Here is a 9,774-nt window from a genome sequence, read left to right on the forward strand (position 1 = left end):
TCGTAAGAAGTCCAATTGCATTAGTCCCGTCAGAGGGTTACGTATCCAGAGACAATTTCAGCAAAGTGTCGATTCAGTGGTTTGAATGGACGATGGAGCGAAGTAGACGGACAGGAAAGCCCCTCCAAATACAACACGCCTTGAACGGTAGAGGAGAACACAGAGTACCCGGCACGAATTATAGACTGGATGGTTATGTGGAATCCCCAAAGAAGACGGCTTATGAATTCTTAGGTGAGTACTCATATATATGTATAAAAAAAATGGCGGCGACGGCGGCAATATTGTTTATAAACATATTACTTATATATATATACATATAAACAATATGTATATATATATATATATAATATATATTTTATTTTTCTCTTCATATAGGTTGCTGTTTCCAAGGTTGTCCCTCTTGTTACCGTCACGATAGAACAAAGACAACACACCCTGTGACAAAACATTCCATGAATGAGAGAACTGAGACGTCTAGGGTACGAGTATGTGAACATCTGGGAGCACGAATTTCATCAACAACTGGCCACTGATGACTCGATGAGAGACTATGTATCTGCGTTAAATGTCACAGACCGTTTGAATGTTAGGGATAGTTTTTTTGGTGGTAGGACAAATGCAATCAAACTGTATCATGAATGTACAGAACCAGGGGAGACTATCGAATATTATGACTTCACAAGATAATTTTTCTTTAAAAAAAAACAAACAGTACGACGTTATAGTAATAAATGATTTGAACCATTTGCTTGCATTCTTTGGGTTTTTTTTTTAATATATTTCAGCTTGTATCCCAGTGTCAACAAGTATGCTAAATATCCCATAGGACATCCCGTCATCATCACATCGGATTTTCAAGACCTTTCCCATTATTTAGGGGTGGCTAAGGTAAAGGTCGTGCCAAACAGAAGTCTGTTTCATCCCGTTTTACCATATATTTCCAATGGAAAATTGGAGTTTCCACTCTGTAAAAAGTGTGCCGATAACGAAAACCAGGGAGACTGCATCTGTACAGACGACAAAAGGGCCATTGTTGGAACATGGTGTACTCCAGAGTTGGACCTGGCTCGTTCGAAAGGATACGAAATCCAAAAGATATATGAAGTGTATCATTTCCAAGAATTTAAAATGTACGACCGTTTGACAGGCGAAGGTGGTCTCTTTGATGGTTATGTGAACATGTTTTTAAAATTCAAACAAGAGGCTTCAGGGTTTCCCGAGGAATGTCAAACGGATCAACAGAAAGTGGATTACATAGCAGATTACGCCAGAAACGAAGGAATACAATTAGATTATGACAATATTAGAAAAAATCCTGGACTCCGCAGTCTGGCAAAGATATGTTGGGGAAACTTGGACAACGTTTAAATATGAAGCAAGTCTCTTTTTTTCACGAGTAAGAGGCAGATAAATTCTTTCAGTTACTGTCCGATCCTCAAAAGGGTGTCAGGGACTTCCACATAATCAGTAAAGACTTAGTACAGATGGAGTATTTGGATGATCCGTCCTTTTCACCCATGGACTTCAAAACCAACATATTCATTGCAGCTTTCACTACTTGCTGGGCAAGAATAAAACTTTATGGGTTATTGGAGCAAACCGGTAAAAATGCACTGTACGTGGACAATAATCTTTCGCGATAAAGATAAAACTATCACGAAAAGGCTTCCGATTGGTAATTACTTGGGTTAGTTGACAAACAAAATTTTATCGGAAGACGGACACATCACCCATTTTTTATCCGGCGGTCCCAAAAATTATGCCTACAAAACGGCTTCACGAAAAGAAACGTGTAAAGTGAGAGGTTTTTCGTTAGAAAATAAGACCAACTCTGAACTTATAAACTTTTCTTCTATTTGTGATGTCGTGGTTAATAGAAACATCAAGTCCATTAAGACAATTAATCCACGTAAAATTTCCAGACTTGCTAGTAAAAGGAAACTGTACAACAGGGTGGAGGAAAAAGAGTACAAAATGGTTTACAAGAGACGCCTGTTAAATGACTTTACCACTTTACCGTTTGGCTATTGCAATGAAAATACCGTGGATAAGACACATTTTATTGTAAAATATTTAAATATAACAATAAAATGTTAAAAAGATATCCATTTTATGTTTTTAGTTATCTTCTTTTTTCTTCTTTTCCTGGGTGGTTGATCAAGAATTCCAGGTGTACCATCATAGGCGTCGTCATCCGTCTTTTCAACGAACATTCCATTCCCTGTTTGGGTGGAGTTTTGTTCCACTGCTGGCTTAACGGTTTCTTGCACCTCCTCCTGTCTCCCATTTTCATTTACTTCTCCTTTATGTATTTCCTTATATTTTAAGAGTTCTTCATATTTTCTCTTGGATAACAAAATCAATTCTTTCGACATCGCTACAGGAAATCCAGAACAGGCCGTAAGAGGTTTGGTATCAGTTTCTTGTGACGGATCAATAATTGTTTTTTCCTACACACTACCACTAATTTAGATCCCAACTGGTAAATGACAGATTTATACGGTTGTAACGAGTTTACGTATTTTTGTTTGTTTGGAAACACTCCTTTATATATGTTTAAAGCCACTTCAGACAGAACATTGATTTGTGCTTTGGTGAGATTAGACAAGATTGCTGCTCTTTGTTTTGTACTGGCTTGGAATAAAAATTTCAGAAACACTGAATTTGATCTCATTAGACGGCTCATATCTCACAGACTGATCTGGGCACTACAAATGCATCCACATTTATATTGGTCTGTAGACTACGCATGTGTCGTCATTGGGGAAAATTCCAGTTCTTAGCATGTATTGTCGATCTTCTCTGTGAGTCGAAAGATCAACGAGCAAATACGAATATCTCTCTTGTGTTGCTTTTAAATAGCTATCCATAAAATATTTCGTCATGCCTGGAATGCGATGCAAATGTTATTAATTGACGCATATCTCTAGGGTTACGGAACAAGATGAAATTGGCACAATTAAGGGAAATACTTTTAACGTATTTCCCTGGAGGGTACAAAGACTGTGAAAGAAGTACCACTGATGCCATTTTGTGATGACTCGTGACTGCAAATAGATGCAAAAGATCCTCAGATTGAACTATTTTGGATATTAGGTCATCCAATATTATCAATGTATGTTTGATATTTAGTGTAAATTCTTCTATTTTCTGTTTATCTGGAAGACCTTCATGAAAATTTATATTTGGTATACCTTGCATGTCGTCAAATAATGGTTGATATTCGGAATAGGCATACAAAATGTTCTCTGGTGGTTTGGTAAACATTGAATCGGCATTTTCTATGAGACTCTTAGTAAATACAGACTTGCCCGCCTGTGTTGGCCCCACGACCGAAATCGTTGTGGGCGAGCCGAAGGGGAGGAGCGTTTTTTCGTTATCCATCTGGTTGTTTTGTCGAAATGTCTCTGTATAAGTGTGCATTTGATGCTGTTGTCGTGGATGAATTTGGATAGCTCGCTTCCGTAAAACTCTACAGGTTTTCCAAGACTATCAAAATATTCGGCCCCCCTGTGGATCGCTATCTTTGTCGTGGTAGGGGGGCTTGCGTGCCTCAGTGATCCTAAGAGCTATGCCAGCTGGAGTTTTTTTCTCCTGGTAGGGTTACCCATGCTGGAAAGGTCAAAGGTTAGAGGCCAGACTAAAGCGATTCGAACATCGACCGTGGGCCCGGTGTTTAAAATAAAAAGTGGGTTCACCTACTTGTTTGCCGTGAGTTGCAACCCGTGAGTTATTGGTGGGCGAGGAGGTCCTAGTGGATGAAGGTCGTATCTAGACTCCAGTCGTGACGTAACCCCCGTGTCATCGATGGCTGGATGATCGAGGATACGGCTGTATATGCCACTCGGCTCTTAGGTCATCTAAACGGGAGATAGGATGGACCCGGTTCGATCAATCGGCTGGTCACGCCATGCCCTTCATTTGTCCACCTGCTTTACTGATGGCATTTTGTTAAATCTAATGTTCCTAAGATTTTCAAAAGCTTACAAATGGCAAATGAAGAAGGCGGTGGCTCATGGGTCAATCGAGTAGTACGCTGTCTATGCGCCATTGATAGATACGCTCTGTTCGAGTATGTCGTCTCTGGAATCCCTGATGCTATCTGCTGGAAATCCGTAGAGTCCTAGCATCGCCCGTGTTGGCACTCGGTGGCGGGTGGGGAACAGAGACGATGAAACTTACTAAAACTTAACATGGCGACAAAAAACAACGGGGAGTCCAATGTTTCTTATTCAAAAAAACGAAAAAGTGATGTCTGCAAATCTTCTGACGAAAGTGATAAAAACTGGCCAAGATTTATTGTAATTTCTGCAAAAGATAAAGACAAAAATGTTAATGACCTTTCTCCTTTTTTAATACAGAAAACTATCAAGGGTGTAGCTGGTGATGTTAAAGGTACAAAGAAAATAAGATCAGGAATTTTAATTGAATGCCTCAGACCTGGCCAATCATCAAATTTGTTAAAATTAACCAGGATTGGTGACCTTGATGTGGTTTCATCTGCACACAAGTCACTAAATCAGTCACAGGGTGTCCTTAAATACCGAGGTCGAGACCTCGAAGCCTTGTATGATGAAGAGATCTGTGAGGAACTGAAATCACAAGGCGTTAAGTCAGTGAAAAGATTTACTTCTCGACGTGCAGATGCAACCACACCAATGAGAACAATCCTGTTAACATTTAGTTCCACTTCAGTGCCATCTCATGTCTACATTGGTCCATACAGGACACCTGTCAGTCTGTATATTCCTAACCCACTCCGGTGTTTTAAATGCCAGAAGTTTGGGCATGGAAAGGGCCAGTGTAGAGGAAAACTGTTTTGTTTCCGATGCTCTGAAGAAGGACACGAGGGAATCGACTGCAGAAAAGATCTGAAATGCAGAAACTGTGAGGAAGCTCACATGTCATCATCTAAAGATTGCCCTCTTTATAAGAAAGAAAAAGATATTTTAAAGATAAAAACTGAAAACAAAATTTCATATAGTGAAGCTCGCCAGAAGTGGTCCCTTTCCAACAATTTTCTTGCATCTGGCAAAACATCTTATGCTAGTATTGCAAAGCGTGCTTGTCTGTCCTCGACTGTTGAGGTCCAGACGATCATGAGTTGGAAAGAGGATATCAATGGTCTTGCCAAACTGCCCACTGAGGTATCCACCAAAATAATGAAACCATCCAAAAAATGTTTAGAGGAAATTAAAAAGGCCAGAGCTAAGAAATCTCACCAATGTTCCCAGACTCAGTCATCCCAAAATTCCGGATCATCTTCAAAATCATCTCCATCATCACAACAGTCATCGTCTTCCAAATCTCAACAGAAGAATGTCCAACCCCCAAAAAAATTGGGGAATTTCCGTGTGGAGGACTTGGAGAAATCCAAGTCTAGGCGACAGATTGTGTCGCCTGTGGTGTCGGACTCGGATTCCGAATCTGACATGGAAACAACAGATCATGGACTTTGTCCAGGTGAAAACTGGCTGGGTCCCGACCTTGATCAGATTGACCAAACAGATCCTGTTGCCATGAAAAAATACAAAGAGCAGCGCGCTCAGTCAATTCGAATTGACCTTAATGGTGGCACTCGTACTAGAAGGTCACCGAGTCGTGGTCGCGGATCCAAGTCAGAGAAAATATCCCCCATTCGTCACCCATAAAAATGGCCAAATTACTTCAATGGAATTGTCGAGGTTTAAAGGCTAATATTTTGGAATTAACTCTTCTTGTTCAGTCTATTTTACCAGTTGCATTATGTCTCCAGGAGACTCATTTAAAAGAAACGGATCAAATTTCCGTAAAAGGATATACAATGTACAGTACATTTGCTGAGGCAAATGAACGAGCTGCTGGTGGATCTACCATTTTTATTAGGGACAGAGTAATACATAGTTCAGTTCCTTTAACTACCGATCTACAAGCAGTGGCCGTTCGGTTATCCCTTGATAAAACCATAACCGTTTGTTCCATTTACATTCCCCCAAATTCAATTTTGTGCAGAAATAAATTAGTTGATTTGGTTAAACAAATGCCCAAACCATTTATTATTTTGGGTGACTTTAATGCTCATAATCCTTTATGGGGAAGTAATCATACGAATGATAAAGGTAAAAAAGTTGAGGAGCTCCTTCAGCAAGAAGATTTGTGCATATTTAATGACAGATCTTCAACGTTCCTTCATTCAGGCAATGGATCGTATTCTTCTATTGATTTAAGCATTTGTGATCCTCTCGTACTTTCAGAGTTTACATGGCGAGTTCATGATGACTTGTGCGGGAGTGATCATTTTCCAATTATTTTGGAGCATTCATCCTCCAAAACGGAGGAACGGCAACCTCGTTTTAAACTTGAGAAAGCAGATTGGGCTTCATTTGAAGCCCACTGTCTTGAAGAATTACGATTAGAAGCGATGAAGGATGTTGAAGATCCCATTTTATTATTTAATGTAAGACTGACATCAATTGCTAATAAAACAATACCTAAAACCTCGACAAATCCAAAAAGGCCTAGTAAACCATGGTTTACTGATGAGTGCGACAAAGCGATCGAAGAACGCAACAAGGCCCATCGCCGGTTTGACAAAAATCCTACACCAGCAAATCTGTCAAACTTCCGAATATTTCGAGCAAAGGCTCGACGTACATGTAAACAAGCCAGACGAACCTCTTGGAAAAATTTTGTTTCTAGTATTAAATCTCACACTCCCCTCAATAAAGTATGGAATTTTATTAGAAAAGTAAAAGGAAAAAATTCGAATTCTTCAGTGAAACACCTTAAAGTTGGTAATACCACTCTAACCACCGAAAAAGATATCGCCAATAAGCTAGCTGAAACATTCGCTAAACATTCATCCTCAACTAACTACAAACCGGATTTTCAAAAAATTAAATCATCTGCAGAAAAGACAAAATTAAACTTCAAGTCAAATAATGCTGAATCCTACAACTCTCAATTTTCTATAGAGGAACTAAAATCGTCACTGGCTAAAGCCAACGATACAGCTAGTGGACTAGATAATATTCACTATCAACTTTTGAAACATCTTCCTGATCCATCTCTACATACACTTCTTGCGTTAATGAACGAGATATGGACTTCTGGTAACGTTCCGTCCATCTGGAAAACGGCTTCAGTAGTCCCTATTCCAAAACCAGGAAAAGATCATACGGATCCTTCAAATTATCGCCCGATCGCATTGACAAGCTGCGTCTGCAAGACAATGGAACGAATGGTCAATGATCGCCTTGTGTGGTTCCTTGAGAAGCACAACTTACTCACTAATATTCAGTATGGTTTTAGGCAAGGCAGAAGTACTCTTGACCATTTAGTCCGGTTTGAAACGCTCATCAGAAATGCATTTGCTAAAAATGAACATGTTGTTTCGGTCTTTTTCGATTTAGAAAAAGCCTATGACACGACGTGGAAATACGGTATTTTAAAAGATATATTTGATATGGGGTTGAAAGGATTGTTTGTTTGTTGGGGTTTAACGTCCGAGCAGCAATATTTCAGCTATATTCAGACAATGAACATGAAATGGATGATAAAATGAACATGAAATGAAAAAAAGGATGGGTCACAAGGATAATAGGGTCGACAAATTTTGATTGCCACTGGAAAAAGGGGAACGGGTAAGGTCGGGCAATTTAGCCTCCTGTGGCGGAGCGCAAAGGTTCCTACTCCTATCGAATACCACAGCAGGGTTCTTTAACGTGCGAGGAACGTGGCATCTTTCCCAACACGGTGCACCACTATGGTTTGCGGTCAGGTTTTCCGTATTATAGCCTGACAACCCCAGCATGTAACACGCCAGGGGTACCCCATTCCACCACCTGGGGCACACATCCCAGTTGCTCTGTGGGCAGAGCGCCTAGCCCCCGGCTAGGTTTCTGAGCACTATTTAGTCGCCTTTTACGACAAGCTTAGCGCTGCTGCAGGCCTATTCTTTTAACACCCGGACCTGCACGGGGCGGGGGTTGAAAGGAAGACTTCCTCTGTTCTTGTCTAATTTTTTGTCAGATCGTCATTTTAATGTGAGGGTAAATTCGACTTTTTCTGAGGAGAAGGAACAGGAAATGGGAGTTCCTCAGGGAAGTATTCTTTCTGTCACTCTCTTCAGTATTAAAATTAATAGTTTAGCCCAAGTTTTGAAGGACAATATTGACGGTTCCTTGTATGTAGACGACTTTTTGATCTGCTACAGGGGACAAAATATGAGTAATATTGAAAGGCAGTTACAACTTTGCCTCAAAATAATTGAGAAATGGGCTTTGGAGAATGGGTTTAAGTTTTCTACAACTAAAACTGTTGGTATGGACTTTTGTCGAAAGCGAAAGCTGCATCCGGACCCAGATCTCTTTCTGTATGGTAATAAAATCAAAATAGTAGAAGAAACAAAATTCCTTGGATTACTTTTTGATAGTAAACTTTCTTTTCTTCCCCATATCAAATTACTTAAATCTAGGTGTCTTAAGGCACTAGATATTTTAAAAATGGTGTCCAGTACCGATTGGGGTGCTGATACCTCAATTTTATTAAATTTATATAGATGGTTAGGTCTAAACTTGATTATGGATCTATTGTTTATGGTTCCGCCAAAAAATCTTACCTTAAAATTTTAGACGCCGTTCACCACCAGGGGTTGCGACTTTGCCTTGGTGCCTTCAGAACCTCTCCTATTGAGAGCCTTTATGCCGAGGCAAATGAACCCTCCCTTGGAGACAGACGTTTGAAATTAGGTCTTCAATATGTAAGTAAACTTATGGCCTACCCAGATAGCCCTGCCTACGACTGTGTCATTAATCCTATTTATGTCGACATTTATCGAAAACATGAAAGCAAAAGCCCTCCTTTTGGAATTCGAATAAAACCTCATTTGGAAGCAATTCATCTGGAGACCAATGCAGTGACACCTGTTGTTACTTCGAAATGCCCTCCATGGGAGCTTCCACATCCTTCTTTCATTTTTGATCTGCGTGAATATAAAAAGTCCGATACCAATCCTTTATTTTTCCAAAAAAAAATTTCTGAAATTAAAGCAAATTATCCGGATTTTTCGACGGTGTATACAGATGGCTCAAAAGATGGCGACAGCGTTGCATGTGCTGCTGTCCATGGTGACAGAACTGTAACTGAACGGTTGCCATCGAGCGCTTCCATATTCAGAGCTGAAGCTCGAGCCATATTGTTAGCACTTAAATTGATTACTCAATCTAATCTGTCACAGTTTATTATTTGTTCTGACTCTTTGAGTTGTCTTTCGGCAATTAAGAATCACAAACTGAAAAACACTCTTATTTTACAAATTTTGTATTTTATTCATCGACTTCGGGAATTTGATAAAGAGATTGTTTTTCTCTGGGTACCCAGTGGAATTCAGTTGTAGACAGGGTTGCCAAAAAGGCATTAAATGAAATAATAAAGGACGTTAGTTTGCCATACACCGATTTTAAACCTTCAATAAGGAAATATATTTTAAAGATGTGGCAGGACCGATGGGACGGTCTTGAACATAACAAACTTAATTCCATAAAACCCGATCTAGGCGTTCATCAATCCGGGTCGGGGAATCGCAAAGAGCAAGTGGTCATGACTAGATGCCGCATTGGACATTCTAGATTTACACATGGCCATTTGCTTGTTGGTGATCCTCCACCTGAGTGTATCCCATGTGATTGCCCTTTCTCTATCAAACATGTTCTTCTAGATTGTGTGGATTTTGCCAACACCAGGCAAAATTATTTTGACTGCGCCAATATGTTTGATTTGTTCAAGACCGTT

At 39.8% G+C, this 9,774-nt stretch overlaps 1 long non-coding RNA gene across 1 annotated transcript; it reads left to right on the forward strand.

The window, feature by feature from the left end:
• Positions 1-92: 92 nt before the first annotated feature.
• On the forward strand, positions 93-1,623 carry LOC148596779 (uncharacterized). The gene is made up of 2 exons (XR_015919150.1): positions 93-234; positions 379-1,623. It is a non-coding gene; the product is annotated as an uncharacterized LOC148596779 (long non-coding RNA).
• Positions 1,624-9,774: the final 8,151 nt, after the last annotated feature.

Source organism: Perna viridis, chromosome 15 (genome assembly GCF_037379345.1).
Source record: "Perna viridis isolate PV_CMFRI_1.1 ecotype Kerala chromosome 15, ASM3737934v1, whole genome shotgun sequence".
Taxonomy (NCBI): Eukaryota; Metazoa; Mollusca; class Bivalvia; order Mytilida; family Mytilidae; genus Perna; species Perna viridis.